This window comes from Pipistrellus kuhlii, unplaced genomic scaffold, assembly GCF_014108245.1.
Source record: "Pipistrellus kuhlii isolate mPipKuh1 unplaced genomic scaffold, mPipKuh1.p scaffold_m20_p_7, whole genome shotgun sequence".
In the NCBI taxonomy this organism is placed as follows: Eukaryota; Metazoa; Chordata; class Mammalia; order Chiroptera; family Vespertilionidae; genus Pipistrellus; species Pipistrellus kuhlii.
The window spans coordinates 45,803,683-45,825,944 of record NW_023425573.1 but is presented as its reverse complement, the minus strand read 5'-3'; the positions used below and the strand labels follow the sequence as shown (position 1 = coordinate 45,825,944).

General features: G+C 35.2%; 1 pseudogene; it reads left to right on the top strand.

The window, feature by feature from the left end:
* The first annotated feature begins 1,589 nt into the window (after window positions 1-1,589).
* LOC118709175 lies at window positions 1,590-3,587 on the top strand (annotated as a pseudogene).
* The last annotated feature ends 18,675 nt before the right edge of the window (window positions 3,588-22,262 follow it).

Sequence of the window (22,262 nt, the reverse complement as noted above, 5' to 3'; positions counted from 1 at the left end):
ATTGTTTTTTTTACAGAAAGGAAGGGAGAGGGATAGAGAGCTAGAAACATCGATGAGAGAGTATCATCAATCAGCTGCCTCTTGCACACCCCTCACTGTGCCCGCAACCAAGGTACATGCCCTTGACGGGAATCGAACCCGGGATTTTTCAGTCCACAGGCCAATGCTCTATCCACTGAGCCAAACCGGTTTTGGCCTGTTGTATTTTTTAAAGTGAAAAATAAAATTACTCATACTAATGGTGGGTAAAGAGAGAGCTCACATGGGGGGGGCGGGGAATCTTTTATAGCTTTTAGGGCAGCAAGCTGTTTCCAGAAGCCTCTCTGACTTGTAGATGATAAGATGATCTAAGAGGAAAATTCATGTAAATCAAATGAAAATTAATGGAAGTAATAAAATTATTCCACAAGATAGTAAGTTCCCCAAGCGCAATGGAATTTTTTATAAAGCAAAAACACCAATTAGAAAATATAGTGGCAAAAATAATATAATTTGTAATACCAACAATAACAAAAACAAATTCTTGAGAATAAATTGAAAAAAGAATGCATGATGACTATCTGAAGAAAATTTAAAGCTTATTGAATGTGCAATGCTAAAATAACTCAATAATTAAAGAAATATATCATCTTCAGATTTAAATACTCAGTTTATTTAGAAAGTCATTTTCTTCTCAAATTAATCTATAAATTTAAAGCAATTCCAATCAAAATTTCAATATTATAGGCTCCAGAAAAATACATAGGAATAAATATTAATTAGTTTGAATAAATGTCATTGAAATATTTTTGGAAAGGATGGACTATTCAAAAATAATGTTGTGGCAATCATTTAATTATTTAAAATGAAACAAAAATTAGATCATCTATAGTGCTCTATGCTAACAGATTTTATATGGATTAAAAATAAAAACATTAGGACTGGAGAGCCTGGGTTCATATTTTCAGCAGCACTGAATGAATCCCATCACAGTTCTGTGGGCTCTCCACTATTGCAGCTGAGGAGTTCTTGTTAAGAAGTACCTGCTAGACTCCCAAGATTTCAGAAGAGAGGTAGAAGTATATTGAAACTTTTATTGGACTAACAGGTTACACCACAGGTAGGGACAATGTCACAAATTAGAGCTTCTTATTCTTATGATGCTCCCATGGACTTCATTAGTTTTACTTCTTTGAATGATGAAGAAAATCCCCCCTCCCCACGCCTCCCCCCAGCCCCCGAGATAGATTCTTGGCTTGAAGAGAAGGCCTAGCTAGAGAATAAGTTTCCCAAGGAAAATGGGACATGGCTTTTTTAGGACAAAACTCCTTTGAGAAAGGCAAATTCTCAGAAAGCTATTGTTACAAAGAGTCAGAAAAAGGAAATCTGGTACAATAGTCAATTCCTCCAAATGCTTGTCCTTCGGTGGAGGCCAAGAGAACCATCTCAAGAAATACTCCAACCCAGCCTCAGAAATCATCTGCTAGGCTCTCTGATGGGAAGAATTTGGCACACAAAAGAAAAATACCATGTAAAAATGAAAGCTAGGCCTATGCCATGTAAACATGTGCTATTCCTATAATCATCAGTGAAATTCCACTTCTAGGAGAATGAAAGTATCTAAATATAAAAAGAGCCAGAAGAGGAAGATAGTAGTGCTCATCAAAATATGTTTGGAAAGAATGAGTCTTCCCCCAGAGAAGGACAGACATATACAGGGACAGACATACTATGCCTTGTATATCACCTGCAAGGCAAATATTTCTAAAAAGTACCGAGGAGCGAGAACATGAAAATGTAGCAGAAGATAATGGAGATGTAGAAAAAATATTGAAGAGTTCAAGAAACTTGCTCTTGCAGAAGCAGGTCAACCTGTGAAGAAATCAGTGAGCCAGGTAACCAAACAGCTGACTTCCACTTATACAGAGAGAGTGAATCAAAGAACATCCTTTGAACAAGAAGGTGTTTTAGGAAGTGAACTTTTCTTTTTATCTCTCTCTCCTTCTTCCTTCCTCTCTGATACAATAAATATAATTTCAGAAACTGAACTTTACATTGGAATTGTAAAAGCACCCCCTATTTCCTGGCCAAGTGACCAAAAGATTAACCATTATAGCCTTTCAACCTGTCCCAAGTGAAGAAAAGAACTCTTGATGAAACAGTTTGTTCCTATGTACCTTTTACACAGCAGGTCAAAACCTTCTATAAATGAACCTCTAATATATATATATATAATTTGAGGAGTAAGAAAGGAGTATTTAACTTTGCTATCCCTCCAAATCTGCTGTGGCCAAGATTTCCAGTGACCTGCAGACTCCTGAGTTGCAAACCAAACAGCTTGCAAGGAGACCACAGACTCCTGTGACCTGCAAAAGTGCAGCAGACCAGGAGGCCAAGGAGCTTGGGAAACTGCAACAATATAAATTCAAAGCATGGGAACTTGATCTCAGAATTCTTGAAAGTGGGCCTATCTTGTCCAAGAAACCACCTGTGAAGCCACACCCTCAACCTACTGACTTTGATTTGGAAATTGAGGAAAGAGTCCAGGATTTCAGGTCACAGAAGAAATGAGAAGAACACTTTGAATTTCATTCCAAACCTTGCCTGACTGAGATCTTGGAAGATGCTGTGGGTGTTACTGAAAACAAAGTACTTCCAATCACTGCCACATCACTGGACTTTCCATTAAAGAACAGAATCTGCAAGCTCACCAACAGTGCGAAAGAGAAGTGATAAGAACTCAACCTGTACCTCATTTTGGGAAGCCTTTTAAGACCCTTATTCCAGAGGCAAAAACTGTGGAAATATGCCCTTTCTCTTTTGAGTATTCAGACAAAACACATCAGTTATGGAAGGAGAAGAAAATGAAATAATTTTAAAAAGGGGAGTTGTGTGAGTTCAAGGCACTTCCTTAGCCTCATTTTAACACCTGCCAGAGAGGAATGTGAAGAAGGAAATCAGGATTGAGTGGTTCTTCTAGGAGACAGACAAAAGAGGTGCTGTGAAAGCACAGACTTGGAAGCACCAGCTGGAGGAAGAATTGAAACGGCAGGAAGAAGCAACTTGCTTCAAGACTTGTTCAAGCACCATCATATCTTGGGAGCCCCTGTTCCCAAGAAAGAGAAAAAGTCCATAGCTCAGGGCCTTTTTGGTTCTCTAGTTCAGGAACCTTTTCAGCTGGTCACAGAGAAGCGAGCCAAGGAGCTGCAAGAGCAGGTGGAGAAAATGTCTAAAGGAGGTAGAAGCCCAGAGAGACCAGCAGTTGGAGGAGGACAGGCAGCAGGAAGAAGAGCAGCAGCAGAAGGAGCTGAACATGCTATGGAAAGAACTGAAGCACAAGGCAAACCCAATATGGAAAACGGGGTGTGGCGATAAAGTCACATGACACGCCTCTGCCTGTGCCTGTTTCTCCCCAGTTCTCCACTCCATTCCCTGCTAAACTCAGCTGTGAGCTGCAGGCGCCAACTGGGAACAGAGCTGCTTTTTCCATCAGACCAGGAGCCTTCTTTCTTTATAATGGGGGCATGAAGAGAACCCATTTCCTCAGACTGCTACCTACCCATGTCCAACACAGCATACCTAATAAGTGTGGACTCCAATGTTATTGAGAATTGTGATCCTGCACTATTGAAACCAATAATGAGACAACTCACATATGTCTCCATTGAACTCCATGTCTTTATTTTCTTCAAACCATCAGTTGACCTTTAAAGTAGATTTTAACTCTGACTAGAATGTAAAGTCTTTATATCCTACAGTGTAATTTCTATTGCCTCTCCCCTTAAACCCCCCTCTTTTCTTTTCTTTCTTTTTCTTTTTTTTTTTTTTAATCAGAAAATGAGAATAAATACTGAGAGAGGATCTAAGTCATGGCTTCAGTGAATCAGATTGTTTCCTTCTTGCACAAAATGAATTTGGAGTTAAGGAGCCCTTTGCTAAAGGGGGAATGCCTCATTAACTACACAATGAGGAAGTTGAATGTGTGGACTGCTGGGAGCCTTACAGTAGCCAGGGGCAAGCTTTTGGCAGAGCTGCTGCTGTTAAGACACATTCTTCCCTTATTGGTACTGGTAATAAGAGGGAATGCAGTGTAGCACACAATTTAAGTCCTCCAGTAACATGGACTGGAATAAGTAAATTTGTCTTTTCTTCCCTGTTTTTACTATTTGATGTTTTAAAATTTGTTAAGAACTGCTCCCATTCCCCTTATTTTTAATTTACCATTTATTGAGCATCTTGCTATGTTTTAGGTCATTCACTGGGTTTATACATTTACAATTTGTCATGTTATCCCTAGGAGGCATATTATTTCAAATTTTTTATTTAAAAAACAAAAACAAATTTGAGTGATGATTGCAGTTATATGTGATCTTACCAGCATTTAAACAAAGAGCTTTAGTTGAAGAATTCCTAACTGCAGCATTCTATGAACTTCCTTTTGACTGAGCTTTGAAAACATTTTTTTTTTTTTAGTTTTTGGTTTATAATTTATTTTGTTTTACATATTTATGATAGCTAAAAGTTGAGTCTATAGACAAATATTGTTATCTGTGGGATTTACTTTCTCTGATGTTCAATACCTTTCTCAAATAGATAAACAAGATTTTCTTCTTGTTTCTTGGTATCATTGCATATACAGTACTTTCTTAATTCATCTATAAATATTATAATAAATATTTTTTAGTATACTAGTATACAGTATTGAGATCTTAAAATGATTTTTTTCCCACATAGGTGACCAATTTTCTATATTAAACTCTCATTTTTATTAGAGAGCATCTTGAATTCATCTGTTTTATTCCACTTATTGTTGTCTATTCTTCTACCTATATTATATTGACTTAATTATCACAGCTTTATAATTTGTGTTAGTACTTGATTGGGCAAGTTTATCATTCTTATTTTTCAAAACTTTTCTGAAAATTCTCAAAAAACCCATTGGTTTTGAAAGGTAGGGGAGGGTGGGAATAAGGGCGAGTGATCAACCAAAGAAATTATATGCATACATATAAGCATAACCAATGAACACAGACACCAGGGGGGTGAGGGCATGAGCCGGGGATGGGAAGGCAAAGGGGAATAAGGACACATATGTAATACCTTAACCAATAAAGAAAAAACTTTAAAGTTAAAAATAAAAAATAAACCAAGAAAGAAGACCCTTGGTAAGAGAATAGAGTTCAGAATTATTCTCAGTCAAAATAAAAAAAAATAAAAAAATAATATTTTTTAAAAAGTACTACACTTCTCTACAACTCTTAGTCTGCCCATCCAGAAACAAAGTACGCCTTTACATTAGTTTGTTTTCTTTATATATATTTGATGGTTTTTATAAATTTGATATTTTTTCTCATAGATCCTTTACTTTTCTTCTAGATTATTTATATATCTTGTGTGTGTGTGACAAAGGAGTTGTGTGTGAGGTAAATATTACTGTGGTTAATGCCATGTTTTTCTGTTCTATTGTACCTTCTATTTGTAGTGATTGCTGGTTGCTGCTCTTTATAAGGATATTATTTATTTTCCTTTAGCAGTAGTGAAGACTATATTTTTATATCATTCAAATTCAATAGTAATTTTTAAGCACTAAGGGTCCATGGTCTATTCTATGAGTGTGAACATACAGGTAAGACAAGAATCTCTCAAAAGCATACAAAGTCTTGGAGAATTGGCTGTAATCTTTCTACCAGGGGCTAGGCTTAATTATATATTGAGAAGATATAAAAAATGGTTGGCATTTATAAAGAATAAATTAAAGTGTTTTAGAAACCTCTCTAAAATGTCAGGGACTATATTATGTTCTCAGTATCCTCACAGCATTTACAACAATCTTAACCTTAACAACAACCACAGTTGTAACAGCAACCTTAGGGATTGCAATAAAGACTAAGTATAATGCTGTTAAACCCCCAACATCCCATCAATGGCTATACTTCTCATTTCATTGATGAGGGAACTCAACTCAGGGAATTTAAGGAACATACCTAGATACTCTGCAAATAGTTACCTGACCCAGGGTACCAACAGGTCTGAGTGCTTAATGTCTTCCACTGTGATCTGTCATAGACATGTCGTCAATGGTGATGAGATGGAAGTCAACAAGGAAAAGACTGGTCAAATTTATCTAACCTGATATATGGAATTATTTTATTTTTCTTTTGGATTTCTTACTTGATGAAAGATGATAAATTGAGAAGGGGAACAGATAACAGACAAGTAGTATTAAAAAAAAAAAAGCAGTTTATATATCCAACAACTTCTGTTTCTTCTATTTTTTTGCAAAATGTAGCACCATTCTGTCCAACATGTGACCACTTAATTTTGCATTAAAATTATTTAAAATAAAATAAAGTTAATAAGTCAGCTCCTTAGTTGCACTGGCCATATTTCAAGTGCTTAATAGCTATACGTGGCTAACGGCTATCAAATTGGGCAGTGCCAACAATTTCCATCATAGAAATATCTATTGAACAATGTTGATTTAATACATCTGACATAGAAGTCATATTCTGAAGTTATTCTACAATTTCATTTTCTCAGTGAATGTTTAAATGCACTAAATGCTAAGAAATTACCTAGGCTTTAATTTACAAAAATAGGTAAAACACCTTCTCTTTCCTTAAATTTCTTAAAATATAGTGGGAGACAAATGCAAAGGAATCACCATTCTTGGGGATAATAATAATAGGCCCACAAAGAAATACTATACATTTTATGGTCTCATTCCTTGTTCAGATGTAAAATTGTTGCCTATTCCAACTTGATCTGGGGTGCTCTAAATTATCGATTGCCCTAACTTTCAATGCATTCAGCCCTTATTTTGACCTTAGAGTTTTGCAAATTCTAGTGTGGATTTCATAGTCACCTACACAGGCTCAGAAATGCTGCCTTGCCATTTGAGTCATAATTTCTACTAATTCTTTTTATATAATAATGTTGTCAAGCATGATCTATTTACATCTTTGTCTTTGTTATCTAATGAAAAATAGAAAATCTTGACCAAGAATTCTCCTCATTTCATTTTGTACAAAATAACCACTATCTGCAAACTGTCTGATTCTTTATTGTTTTATGCATTTGAAGTTTCTCACCTTTGAGCAGCTGCTGGAAAACTCTGTTCTTCTCTTGCTATGTGAGAGAAAGCTTGACTTCACCCTTAGTTTTTATAAACAAGCTAGAACTGCTTTTGAAAACAGCTTGCTGCATAAAAAGCTATCACATATGCCTCCTATATGGTCTCTCTCTTTTCCCACAATGAGAATAATTTTGTTTTTCATTTTAAAAAATACAACAAAAAGTCATTTCACCTTTGCTGGAAGAGCCATGTCCATTTAATTAGAGCTTCCTTTTTGCGCCTACTTTGATTTTAGGTATTTTAGAATCCATGCATAAAATGTCTCCTTTTCAAATTTATGTTTCCTAGTATTTATCTAGTACATTTTCCTAATTGACAACGAGAGCATTTTATGAAGCAACATTATTCCTCAAGACAGCCTAAAATCAGCATTATCAAATAAGGGGTAAGTCAGAATGTTAGCCAAGGACAGAGATGAAGAACTGATTAAATGTATATAAAGCATTCATCTCTTTCTGATGAAAGGTTTTCACTGAATGTTTTCCAGTTTTTACCTGAATCATCCTGTTTTCAGGACATTCATTACAGCTGTTGCCAAGTGCTAACAACCAAAGAGCCAAAATCGTGTTGATTGCTGCTTCCTGCTGGTTGTTGGACCCTCCTTATGCTTTCTAATCCATGCAAAATCAGCCTTGGCTGGTTTCTCACATTCTCTTTTTCTCATTGTCTACATTTCTCTCTTGTTTTCAGGCCTGGATGATTTATTTTAATGCCAAGCAAACGACTGAACTCTAAAATTCAGTATGCCACATCGCCCAGTGCAATTTTTAATAAACTGACCATGGTCAGTTGTTTTTTTAGGTAGTTTTTCTTCATATAAATAGAAACAATACATCATTTGAAATAAATGGAACCCAAAAACCCCACTGGATTAGCATACAAATTATTTGAGGTACTCATTCTCTTTTCCTCCACTGTCCCAAGCAGGCACTGTGCTTTGCTAGGCCAGCCTGACACATACTAACTACTGAGTAACAGCTTGTCATTGTCACTTGCAATTTCACTCTCAACCCTCCACCTTCCCACAGAGGATTCCTACACCTAATCTAGGACCACCTGGCTGCCTTTCTGCCTCTCTCCTTCATTCCTCTTACTTTAAGAATTTTACAGGAAGGGTCCGTTTTAGGTAATTAATTAGGGCCTCAATCAAGAGGATTCAATACTACAACATTCTTCTTTATTCCTCACAATCCCTATCACTTTGCCTCCATTAAAATGTATTTCCTCTGTGCCTTCTGTTCTGGTCTCTGATAGTCAATAGTAACGTTTTTCACATATCGATATATGGTTAGAAGAACCCCATCCTATGTTTTTGTTTGGAGACATCTCACATTTATGGCTTCTCTCTTCACCAATTAATTCTTCCTTTATGTAAGGTGGTCCTCTTGTCTCATTGAGCAGAGTTTGTGGGTTGTGGGCTTAAGTCCTCTGTAGCTTGCCAGGTAAGTATCTGCTATGTAGACTATTCCTTTTATTATCTTACATTAGTGGAAGAGAAATATGAGATATTACATGTCATCAAACATCTAAATCTGGGCATGTGCCCTAGGAATCAAACCAATAACCTCTTGTTTCATGGGTCTATGCTTAACCACTGATCAACGTCAGCCAAGCAACCCCTTAGTTATTTTTTACACAAATGTAGAAGCAATTCAGTGGAGGAAAGGTAATGTTTTCAATAAATGGAGCTGGAGGAATTAGGCATCCCATCCTTAGGCAGAAAACCAAACAAAGAAACAAAAGCATTTGACCTGAACCTTGTGCCTTGTATTTAAATTAATTTGAAATGTATTACAAGTTTAAATGTAAAATATAAGGCTATATTTTTAAAAATAGGATAATATCTTTAAGATCTAGATTTAATAGAATCATGACCCATCAAAGGAAAAATGGATAACTTAGACTTAATTTAAACTAAAAAAAACTTTGATAAATAGACAAGCTACAGAGTGGGAGAAAACATTTACACATAACCAACACATAACCAACAAAGGCCTAGTCTATTCAAACTATATAACTCAAGAAGGTCAGCAGTAAGAGAAATAAGTAACTCAATTAGAAAATAGACAAGAACATGTACAGATAGTACAATTGAGGGGATATACTTATGGCAAATAATCATATGAAAATATGTTCAAGTGTATTGACAATTAGGGAAAGGAAAGTAAAAACCACAGTAAAACATCACTATACAGCTATCAAAATACTAAAATAAACAATACTGACAAAACCAAATGCTCACGAAGGTTTAGAGGAACTGGATCACTCATTCATTGCCCATGAGAATATACAATGGTAAAGCCACTCTGTAAAACAGTTTGGCACTTTCTTAAATAAAACAAACATGTTCCTGCCATCTAATAAAGCAATTGTATTCTTGGGAATTTATCACAGAGAAATGAAAACTTATGTTCACACAAAACCTGCACATGAATTTTTATAGTAGCTTTATTTATAACAGCCAAATCCTAGAAATAATACAGATGTCCTTCAGTAGATGAATGACTGGACAAACTCTGATACATTCATGCCATGGAATACTAGCCAGCAATAAAAGCAAATACCCATGCATGCAAAGACCTGGATAAATGTCCAGGGAACTATGCTGAGTGAGAATTTTTAAAAAAATATTACCTAAAGGATAAATACTGTATTATGTTGATCTATTTATATAACATTTTTGAGATGACAAAATTACAGAACTAGAGAACAGATTAATGGTTGCCAGAGATTAAGGAATATGTCAGGACAGGAGGGAAGTAGCAGTGATCACAAGGGCAACCTAAGAGATTCTAATTGTGATAGAAATGTTTTCTATCGTAATTCTATCAATGATAATATCCTGGTTGCTTTATTGCATTTTTGCAAGATGTTACCACTGGGGGAAATTAGGTAAAGGGTACATGGAATCTCTTTGTATTATTTCTTATAACTTAATATCTTATAATTATTTCAGGATAATAAAGCATAATTTTAAAATACAACAGAGAAAAATATCAGAGTCTGGAACATCTAAATCAGTTTATAATTAGAACACCTTAAACATATTTTTAAACCATTTCAGTTTCAATGAAGCCCAAACAGTTATTTTCTTTCATTTGCTCATAATGACAATGATGTGGCCACTCAGAGTACATCTTTCAAATGAAACTAAGGACTCCTCAACCTATCCTGTTTCCCCGAAAATAAGACAGTGTCTTATATTAATTTTTTTCTTCCAAGGTTGCGCTAGGTCTTACTTTCAGGGGATGTCTTATATTTCCATGTGCTAGGTCTTATTTTCGGAGGATGTCTTATTTTGGGGGAAACACGGTAGTATGTTTCAGTAGATAGGTATTAAGTAGAGACAGTGCCTTGATTAAATTCACTATTTTAAGCCCTACTTATCCTTACCTCCATACCTGTTCAAGTTTCCTGAATACTCCCCAGGGATGATCCCTGGCTAGACTCTAAAAACACTAATTGAAAAAATAAATAAATAAAAAATAAAAACACTCATTGGTGTGCACAGCTCCACTAGCAAATTAATCATAACAACCAATTTGTATTGACTATCCCCTATATGTAAGGCACTGAGCTAGAACACAGTACCTTCTGCATTATTATCCTGTCATTTGATGTTTATGCTATTCAATTTTCATGTGCACATTTTTTTGGTAAACAAATTAATTGTAAGGCCCCTATGGTTAAGTTTGTCTTGGAATCTGATCTCTATATCCATCACGATCCTTGCAATGTCTCATGTGCAGTAGGCATACAACATACATTTTTTAAATTATGTGATTAATGAAAGATTTCCAACTTAGTTATCTACATTGCTTTCTCAAGAAAAAGGCATAACATACATGTGGGCTCTCAAAGGGGTGTATTGTTGCCAATATTTTAATTATATGGGCAGGATGATTTCTATTGCCAGGATGCTTCTCTCGTTTGTGCCACACCTCGGTAATTCGCAGGGACATGGCAGCAGAAACACCAACACCAGCTACCTGGGCTTGTTGGAAGCCACAGATGTGCTTTAGGGCTCAGCGACACTGGTTTCACTTAAAACCCACAACAGCATGCAAGTGTTTTCTTGCTAGTTTTGTAAAACGGAAAGTAACCAGGAGGCTGGAGTTTCAATATGTGTTTACTGTTTTTGCTGAAACAATTTAACAAGGCAAAATATAGTGGTCAAATTCTGGGCATTTGGGGAAATTTCAAATGAAAGAATGCTTATAGTTTGAGAATTAAAAAAAATACTTTATGGAGTACAATGAGAGAAAAAATATTTATACAATTAAAACTTGGAAACTAGTAATAGCCCTAGCTATTACTAAAAGAAACCTCTAAGATAATGAAATTTGTTCATGTGAAATATTTTAATAACTCTAAGAACTGCCATTCTAGTGTTTTCATGGAAAGCAGTTGTGTCTTGCTGTCAGACATACCTAGTTCAAGTCATAGGACTTGGCTGCAAACTAGAATTATGACCGTTAGCAAATTATTTTCTATAAACTTTATTTGTCCCCATCTGTAAAATGGGTTTAATAATATTGTAGAATTCAAAACATTTTAAGAAATAGAAGAGATAATACCCTAAGAGGATTTAGCATGGTGACTACCATAAATTAGGGATTCAGTAAATTTTATTTATTTGCATTAACAATTTATTGATGAGTAAACAGTACTCATTTGTAAATAATATGTTCAGAAATATTGGCATCTTCTTTAGAAATGTATTGTTCCCTTATAATAGCAGTGTTCTCACATAATGTTAATGAATGCTTACATGCTTCAAGATGCCTCCAGCTAAAGTGTGACCTACATATTAGGAAGGCAGCTTCAACAATCTGGCCCTGACAAAGGCTCTGTTTTTCTGGACTGAGGAAATTGTATAATTGCTACTTTATCCATTGCTATAGAATGATTTCAATTATATTAAATACTATGATCCTTAATGTCCTTAATTGGCTACTGTTCCTAAATTAATTCTTTCTAGCTCATTGCAAATATCCAAGTCCCCACAAAAATATGAGATAATTTTATAAAATGTTCTTATAATGGGGACATCATCATTCATAATCACACTTTAGAGTATCTAAGGTCAACTTTAAAGAAATACTACAAGATAATGCTAAAATAAGATTATATATATATATTCATCATTTGATATATTATACAATTCATATTATTATGAAATTTATATTTTCACAATTATATGAATTGTATAATGAACTCTACTGTGTCCAATAAGATAAAAATCAAACTATTAGAGTCTTCATTCTTGATACCATATTTTCAAAGAGAAATCGATAGAATAAAATCCTCAGAGAAAGAGTCAATAGAAGATTTAACTTTGGAAGGAAAGTCCCTATGAGGACTGGGGGAAGTGTTAAGAATGGGCAGGATTGATTTCCAAAGGGTTGTGAGTGCTGCAGTCAGAAGTGGAAGACAGTGTGGAAGAGAGGAGAGAATATGTGAGACGAGGAGGACAGAATAGGAACTAACCTATAAAGGTTACAAGTAGCATTGTTCAAAAAAGGAATGTACAGTTTGGGAGCGGTTTGTAGTTCCCTGTTCTTGGAAGAATGCCAGCCGATACCAGATGCTTACTTGTCTCTCGTGTTAGGTTGTTACTTCATCGAGATGACAGGCTTCTAAGGATACTGCTCATTTTTATCACCTCTGATGCTAGAACATTAGGCAATTGAAGTTCATTTCTTCCCGGGATTGAGTATTTTCAGATTTGTAGATAAAAAATGTTGGAATGGGCTCTAGCCGGTTTGGCTCAGTGGATAGTATGTTGCCCTGTGGACAGAATGGTCCCGGTTTGATTCTAGTTGTGGGTTAAGTCCCTGGCTCTGGTCAGGGCATGGGTAGGAGGCAACCAATGGATGTGGCTCTCTTACATTGATGTTTCTCTTTATTTGTCTCTCTGCCTCTCTTCCACTCTCTTTAAAAATCTATGGAAAAATAGCCTCAGGTGAGGATTAACAACAATAACAAAATGGGGAATGGCCCTAATATTTGAGGATTTTTTCCAAATGTTACAATTCTGCAAATGATCATCTTCAGACTTTTATTTAATAAATGTGTACATCTAATCACTGTCAAAGTGATGGCTTGAAATTTAGATGACTCCATAGAACACCCCCAAAATACATAATCTGTTTCAATGAAATATTATCATTAATAGTATTGGTTTCTGAAACTGAAAAACAAGTATCCATTTAGGTTATAATGTGTTGAGCAAGGACATATGTTTCTACCATGATAGTTTTCTCTTCACCACCGCCTATGTGGTTTCATTTGAGATAAACAGAGAATAGTACTTGAAAACATTTTCCAACACAGATATTTTATATTGCTAATTGAATCTTCATCTAAGCTATATCATGTAACTACACAATCAGTGTTAGGTAATAATGCAAAGTACTAAACAGAGTTCATGTTTCAGGAAGATGGAAATTTCATTAAGACTCTATTTCCACTATCAATTATTAACTACCTCCACCTTAGTGTTTTTTTCCTCCTTACCCATTCAAGATAAAACCTTCTCAGAGGAGGAGCATGCTCTTTGTTATGCATGAGTGTGGGTTTTAAAATGAAAAGCACGAAAGCCCGTTCTGTATATGGAAAATTTCTTAGAGGTTATATCTGAATAATTATGTCATAAGGCTTTTTGTTTCGAGAAAAGCTCAACTCTGCACAAATAGTAATTGTCAGAGAACAAAAGTATGCCAGAATAACTTTAAAATAAGTTTTACCTTTAGGTTTTTAATAACAACTATCTAGTGTTACTTTGCATTCAATGGATTTTTAAATATTCACTTATTATTTGGAAATCATTGAAATATTAATTCCCTGAGAAGTCTCATTGCCTGTACATAGTAGTATGAGTTTTCTTGTTCTTGACATTAGTACATGAGGAGTCTCTCATGAAAATTCAGTGAGACATCAGCAGAACCTGAGGACAAATCCTGGGTCTTAATTTCCCAGTTCTGCCTTGAAAGGCTTCTTTGATGATGTGTTGACATTAAATATTATATCACATGAGAGAGAGAGGGAGAGAGGGAGAGAGAGAGGATAATTATTTTCAGAAGGTATTTACAACTGAGAATATTTACTTCAAATTAAAAGGCAGTCTGTTCTCTTTGTTGTTGGGCCAGTAACAGAGCATAGTTAAACATAGCTAAATTTACATTCAATTATACAATTATACAGCAATAAAAATATATCCTTATGCTAATGACACAGGGTTATTTGATTGTTTACTCATATAATTTATTCCTATTATATTGGGCCTTTAGGGAAAGCCAAACAAGGCAGTAACAAATAAAGAAAAAATAATTGCTTCCACCTTTAAGTTATTCAAGCACTTAAATAAGCTTATGAGTTTGGCCCTCAGCATAGTTATATGATTTTTTTTTCTCATTACTCTTATGGATCTTTAGTTTGATTGTGAGATATCAGAACACAGGAGCATTATCTCATATTTCTTTGAATCTCTAAAGCCCAGGACAATTCCTGGCAAAGTATAGTCATTCGTGAGGTCTTTAATGAATTCCACATGGCTAACAAGCGGCGCATTTCTCACCCAATTGCAAAGCATATAGTATAGCTGTCTTATATGAAAGAAGAATATTTAATGACTTAGCTTTCATTTATACTTTTATATTGGGTCTTTATTATAACTTATAACTGAAGTGTTCAATTATATTCTGGAGAACTATGTTTCAATATATGATATTGATACCATTGAAAAAAGTTAATAAGAGTCCTGGCCAGGAAGCTCCTTTAGTTAGAGTATGATCCTGATATGCCAAAATTGCAGGTTCGATCCCGACAGGGCACATACAAGAATCAACTAATGAAGGCATAAATACTTGGAACAATAAGTTGATCTCTCTCTCTCTCTCTCCTTCTCTCTCTAAAAATTAATAAACAAAAACTTTTTAAAAAGTTAGTAAGAATATCTGGCATATGCTACTGTCATGAGAGGAACTTGGTCATTCCTCAGGCCTAGGTTTAAATGTCACCTCTTCATCAAAGACTTCTCAAAACTCCTTGACAAGGTTCAATTCTCTAGTCAGGCACTCTTACCCTAATATTGATATCAAAATTCTTCATATAGCTTTGTTTTATATATTTGGAAAAATGTTGTATTTGCAAAAATTGAGTTTGCTATGCTCTCCTTACCCTTTTCTATTTTCTTTTTATACGTGTGTGTGTTTTGATGACAATTTTTGATGATTTACTAATGACAACTACTTCAAATAGAATTTCTCTTATTTATTTTCCTCTCAAAGGAACACATAATTTTGATTATCACTTAGTTATCCTTTTTAATAGAGAGCTGATTAGTTTGCTCTTCTGAAGAATGTCATTAACTTCTTTGTCCACTCTGAAAGTATTCAAGAGAATCAAATAATTTATTGTCAGAGAATAGAAATTGAAATGCAGATCTAAACATTTATCCTGCGTAGAGAAGATATCTTTGAATAAATTTCATCCAACCCTAAAAAAAGTTATTGAGAACAGGTAATATCAGATATTATAATAATGTTACAGTAATGGATGGCTTAAATGTCTCAAAATGGGATAGAAATGTCAATGCAAAACACATCACAGAGTAGACTGACCTGTGTAAATGGTTTTAAGTAACAAGGAAAGATAAAAACAGAAGCAACTTTAAATATAGTAGCTTCCCAGGATTGTTAAGAGTTACTGCCCTTACCGTGACCCCTTTACAAAGCTGCAATGTTTTTACCTGGCTTTCCTAATTCTGTCTGACCTTATCTACTCATTTCTGACACTCAACCTTCTCTTCAAGACCATGTCAATGCTATGGTCTCCTTTCTCTTCAAATTCTCTACATTGATTTCCCTGTTTAAAGTTTTGATTCCTGAGCTGGCCAGTGTTGCTCAGTGGTCTCAGGTTTGATTCTCAGTCAAGGGCATGTGCCTGTGTTGCAGGTTCCATCCTTGGTCTTGGATGGGGTACATAAGGGATGAAACTAATTATTGTATCTCACATCAATGTTTCTTTTTCTCTCTTCCCCCTTGTCCCCTCCCTTCTACCCTCTCTAAAAAAAATTAAATGGAACCCTAGCCAGTTTTGCTCACTGACTAGAGCATTGGTTTGCAGACTGAAGGGTTGTGGGTTCGATTCTTATCAAGGGCATGTACCATGGTTACAGGTTTGATCACAAGACTGGTGGGGGAGAGTGAGAGAGGCAACTAATCGATATGTGATGTGTCTTTCTCACATGATTGTTTCTCTGTGTCTCTTTCCCTCTCTATAAAAATCAAAGGAAAAATATCCTTGGGTGAGGATTAAAAAAGTTATGATTCTAATTCAGTTGCTGTTCTTACTCCCTGTTTTTTGTTTTTGTTGTTTTTGTAAGTGTTTTTATTTACTTATTTTTTTAGAGGGAGAGTGAGAAATAGAAGCATTGATGAGAGATAAACATCTCTCGGGGATGCCTTCTGTAAAAGCCCTACTGGTGAATGAGCTTGCAATCCAGGCAAGTGCCCTGACCAGGAATTGAATCAGTGATCTCTTGTTGCAAGGGGTGATGCTCAATCTGTTGAGTCACACTGGACAGGCCTTACTCCCTGGTCTTCATTTTTTCCTTTTTCCATGTCATTCATTCTCTCTCCTCTTTCTGCCAACTTTTTTTTTTTCAATCACTTTTTCTTCTTAGCTGTTTTAAATTCAAAACACCCTTTAAAAATCTTGCAAATGCTATAGACCTTTTCCCCCAGAGAAGTATTTATGCAGATAACCTGTTTTACTTGCCATTTTAGGGGATTATTTTAACATCCTAAGGCCCATCCATGCATAAATTCCAGGTGAAAAATACTTGCTTCAGTAATCTTCTCCTAATTCTCAAATCAGTAGCAATAGTTCCCACGTACTGGGTAACTTCCATGCACCAGATATTGTGCTGATGCCTCCTATTCTTTGTCTCTAAACTTCATAAACTTATTAAATAGAATATGAAGTTAAATGATAAGTTGAAGAAAATTCCCTGGTTTGTTTATAGTGAAAATAGGATGTGAATCCAAGTTCAAATCCAAACCCATGTGTCCCCCCAAGTTTCCAGCAATAATGGCATCAGTACTTAGACTTCCATGCACCTCCAACAGCATCAGAAGCCTAACCTGCTCAGAATTTATCACATCTTATTGATGATTACCTTCCAAATCTTCCAAATGCTCTGCACATTCCCTAGTAAATCCTGTTCTTTTTTTTGGTCCCATTTCTAGCTTCCTAAACCGTTCCACAGTGCTTTTAGAATTCTCATTGCATCTAAAAGATACTTCCCTCCTTCTTCAAACTCTTTTGTAGTTTCCTTCACCTACTTACTCCTATAAAATCTCACTATTTCCTGGGGAATATACGTATATATATTTCAAAGTACACTCAAAATTAATTATAGGTAAAGGTAATACATAAAAAAAACTTCAAAACCTTCTTTAAAAGCTCTAAGAACTTGCAATAAGGAAATATTTATTTACAAAGACCTTAAAAGTATTAATCATAAAGAAAATACTGATCAGTTTGGTTACAAGTTAGACTTTCTATTCCTCAAAATAAAACACAAAGAAATTAAAAAGACAAGGTACAAATTGGGAAAATATATTTACAAAATAGCTAACAAAAATTAATTGTAAAATATATACTAGACTCTTACAAATCAGTGGAACTGCAATAAAGAGCTGATTTTGAAAAAATAGGCAAAAATGAGCACATATTTTATAATACAGTATAGTTGATACATATTTAATATATGTGAGGAATATTAAGATATTAACAGATAATCAACATACTTAGTAATAAATTAGATGCAAATCAAAGCTTGAGTTAATATTTTATATTCATTAAATTGACAAAAATTAAGGTCAGATAATGCAAAGTACTGATGGAATTTGGACCAATAGGAAGCCTTTACAGTCCTGAAGGAAGTGTAAACTCATTCAATAATTCAGAAAAATAATTTTATTTATTGATTTTAAATAGCAAGATTATTTCCAACAGCAAAACTAGGAAAATAAATGTGTATTAAATGAATGAATGTTGGATAAATAAATTGTAGTATATCCATACAAAGGTATATCATTTAGTAAAAACTATGCAGGAAAAATGAAAGGGAAGGATGCATTGAAGTGGACAATCAGTATTGGCTTGATTATCTTATAGTAGTGATACTACTAAAAGTCTATCTTCCATTCAGACTGAAAGAGTTATCAGCAAGGCTCTGTTCCAACTACAGAGAAAAATGTTAATACTTAGAAAATGTTCTTATAGTTTTAATGTTAGCAATGGAAATTATCAAATACTCTTGTAGGAAATCTCATTGAAGAGAACTCCAAATCTCTGTTAGACTTATATAAATTGCAATTGTACATTAAAATGCATATATGCATAACTCATAGACACAGATAGTAGTGTGGTGAAGGCCTGAGGTGGAAGAAGGGGGAGGGCTAGAAGAGGTCAATGAGGGGAAAAGATGGACATATGTAATTCTTTCAAAAATAAAGATGGAAAAAAAACACACAAAATACTAAATAAATTGTTATCCATTTATGAAATAATTAAAACTTTCTGGGCGTTTAGCATGTAGGATTTGGGAAACCAACCAAGAGAAATTCTAAAAGCTCCATTTCCTCTGCTTCCATTGACATAGTTGCATGAAACAATATCTACCCACCCCCCTGCCAAAATGGATGAAACAGAAAGAACAATATTGAACTTTCACTAGCAAGCAAGGCACTTCCAATGTCTACGTCTACGCTAGGAGACCTGCAACTGCCACAGCCAACATTCCCTGGAGCTTTGGGAGTAATTTTAAAAACAAACTGGAACTAAATGTTCCAAGCAGCTGTGCCTTGGAGAGCTCCAGGAGTTGCCACTTGTCATGAGTCTAAAATTTATAAAAATGAAGAGTTCCAAAGTAACTTCACCAAAGCCTTTTCCACTTAGTGCTGCCACATATGGCTTCATTTTGTGATAGAATACTTTCTCTCTTGTTTCAAGCTTGATGTTTCCCTGAGAAAAATTGCACATGCTTAGAAAATTTACAAGGGTATCGTTTATGAAAAAATAAAATAAGCACGCCTTTTGGTACCATTGCTGAAAGATAGGGGGAAAAAATACCCAAAATAGAAAATTTTATAAAATATTACTCTAAACCACAAAATTATTATTTTAGTCTCTTAACTTGCTTACTTGTGCTCAACAACTTAGATAACTGGATGTAACAGTATTAGTGTAAATGACTGAAATTATTGTGATATATGGTTCCTGTGATTTTTTTGGAGAGATTATAAAGTAGAAAATGTAGCAATTTGGGAATATATACTCTAAAATATTTCTTTATTTGGTCTTCATTAATTTACATTCATTTTGACAATTGCATCATGTTTTTTTTTTTTAATTGCATTGAAATGTATAGAGGAGTAAATTATAAGTGCATGACCTAGTAAGTTTTCACAGACTGAGCATCCCCTTTTCCAGCACCCAGATTAAGAAACAGGGTATTTCCAGTCCTGCAGATGCATACCCATTCAAGATATCTTCCCCCTTGATACTCTTATGTGCCTGTCTTCCTTCCCTCGGTGTTATATAATATTTGTGAGGCTCACCCATGGTGTTGCATGAAATTGTAACTTGTTCATTTTTATGGCTGTGCAATTCCCACTGTATACTACAATATGTTCATTTGTTCTACTCTTGATAAGCATATGTGCAATTTCCAGTTCAGATTCATTATACATAAAATTGCTATAGATACTCTTTCACATTTTTGACAAACATGTTGCAAGGAATTATCTAGTTATAGGATATGCATCTGCTTAGCTTAGTAGATACTGCCAAACAGCTTTCCTATCTGGCTTGACCAATTTATGGTCACACTAGTGGTTTTTAGGAGTTCTAGTTGCTCCACGTTCTCTCCAATATTTGGTATTTCCTGTCTTTTAATTTTCACAATTCTGGTGAGATGGAGCTCAATATCCAACCAAATGAAAGAAATTTTTTTTTTATCACCAATGAAAAACTGTTTCCAATAAAAATATCTTTATAGTAACTCTGCACTGCGGAGAAATGACAATGTGTGAAATTCACCAATAACCTCAGAATGCTCTGGAAGCTGGCAGCTTCGTCTGCATCATTACAGGACAGGTCAAAAACAACTTCCCATTGTTGCTTCTATTGGGTCAGTGAACACACTTTGAGAACAATCGATCTGTCATGAGGCCTGGGCAAGATATTTTTCAGAACTCTTTAAGTGATATTAATGTGCAACTTGGCTTGAGAACCATAGTGCTAATGGTTTCAACCAATAATGCTCTTTGTCTGGATCTTTTATTTCATTAAGGGTTATAAAATGATGTTTTCTATATCAGTCCTTCCAATGCATTAGCTGGAATTTTTCTTTAAAGAACTTCTCAAAGGGATTTTTTAATGACCAAGTTTTAGATTTCAAAAGGAGCTCTTAAATTAAATGTATGTATAAATCCTCTTTGCAGGTGTGCATACTTGGAAAAAGGACCAGAGCAAAATATGCCAAAATAATAATAGCTATTCTGAATAGTGAAATTGTGTCTAATAATATTTTCAAATTTTCTAATGTATACATAGAACCTTCACAATCAGAAAAAAAACCCACAAATGTATATTATGAAAAATTATTTCTTAAATGCCAAATAAAATGAAGATATAAGTTTATCTTTCTCAAACATTTTCCCTAAATGAGGCATTTTAATTTTTCTAGCTTTTATTTCTTTTGAATAACAGTGAGTCAACTTGTTTCTTACAAAAATTCAAACACACACACACACACACACACACACACACACCTCAAATGAGTATATCTGGAGGCTATTTCTATGTGGATTTTGCTTTAGAAACTTAATATTTTAGGTTAACTGGTTTTGGACACCTATACTTGGGGTCGAGTGGTCTAATTTCCTATTGATCCCAACCAAGAAACTCAAAGTTTTTGTAATAGGATACATTTTCCTAGCATATTAGACATATTTAGGGAATGGGGATAATATTAGGCTTGTGCACAATGTTTATCCAAATGTAAATTGAGAAAAATCTGGATGAAGATGATAATTTTCAAATGTACTAAAATCATTAGCCAGAGTGCACACAATAGGCACTGGATGCCTTTGAAGAAGATTTGAGTTCAGGAGTTTTATATTCCAACTTGGACTTTAGGGAATATACACTGAGTGGCCAGATTATTATGACCTCTGAACACATTATATATATAATTTTATATATATAATTTTATATATATATATATATATATATATATATATATATACACACACATATATATATATAATCTTAGAGGCCTGGTGTTTGAATTTGTGCATGAGTGGAGTCTGGCCAGCCTGGCCAGAGAGAGAGGACATGGGCAGTTGGTTGGCCTGCCTGCTGGTCAAACTCCTGGTCGAGGGGACAATTTGCATATTAGCCTTTAATATATAGGATATACACTGAGTGGCCAGATTATTGTGTTCAGAGATCATAATAATCTGGTCACTCAGTGTAAATACAGGCTGAGGCAAAATTTGAAATAACAAGTCATAGGGAGGAAATCCTATATAATAAAGAGGTAATATACAAATTGACTATCATTCCAACACACAAGATGGCCACCCATATGTGGTCAAAGATGGCCACCTCATGTGGACACAAGATGGCTGTCACAAGATGGCCAGCAGGGGAGGGCAGTGGGGGACCAGACCTGCAGGGAGGGGCAGTTGGGGGGAACCCTGCCAGCAGGGAAGAACAGTTAGTTGCAACCAGGCCATCACAAGAGGGCAGTTACAGGCAATAAGGCCAGCAGGGGAGGACAGGTTGGGGCGACCAGACTGTCAGGGAAGGGCAGTTAGGGGCAATCAAGTTGGCAGGGAAGTGATTAGGTGGTGATCAGGCTGGCAGGGGAGTGTTCAGATGGTGATTAGTCTTGCAGGGAAGTGGTTAGGTGGTGATCAGGTTGGCAGGCAGAAGTGGTTACAGGCAATTAGGCAGGCAGGTTGGTGAGCAGTTGGGAATCAGTAGTCCTGGATTATGAGTGGGATGTTTCATATTGAAGAGGGTACAGGCTGGGCTGAGGGACCACCCCCCATGCACAAATTTCATA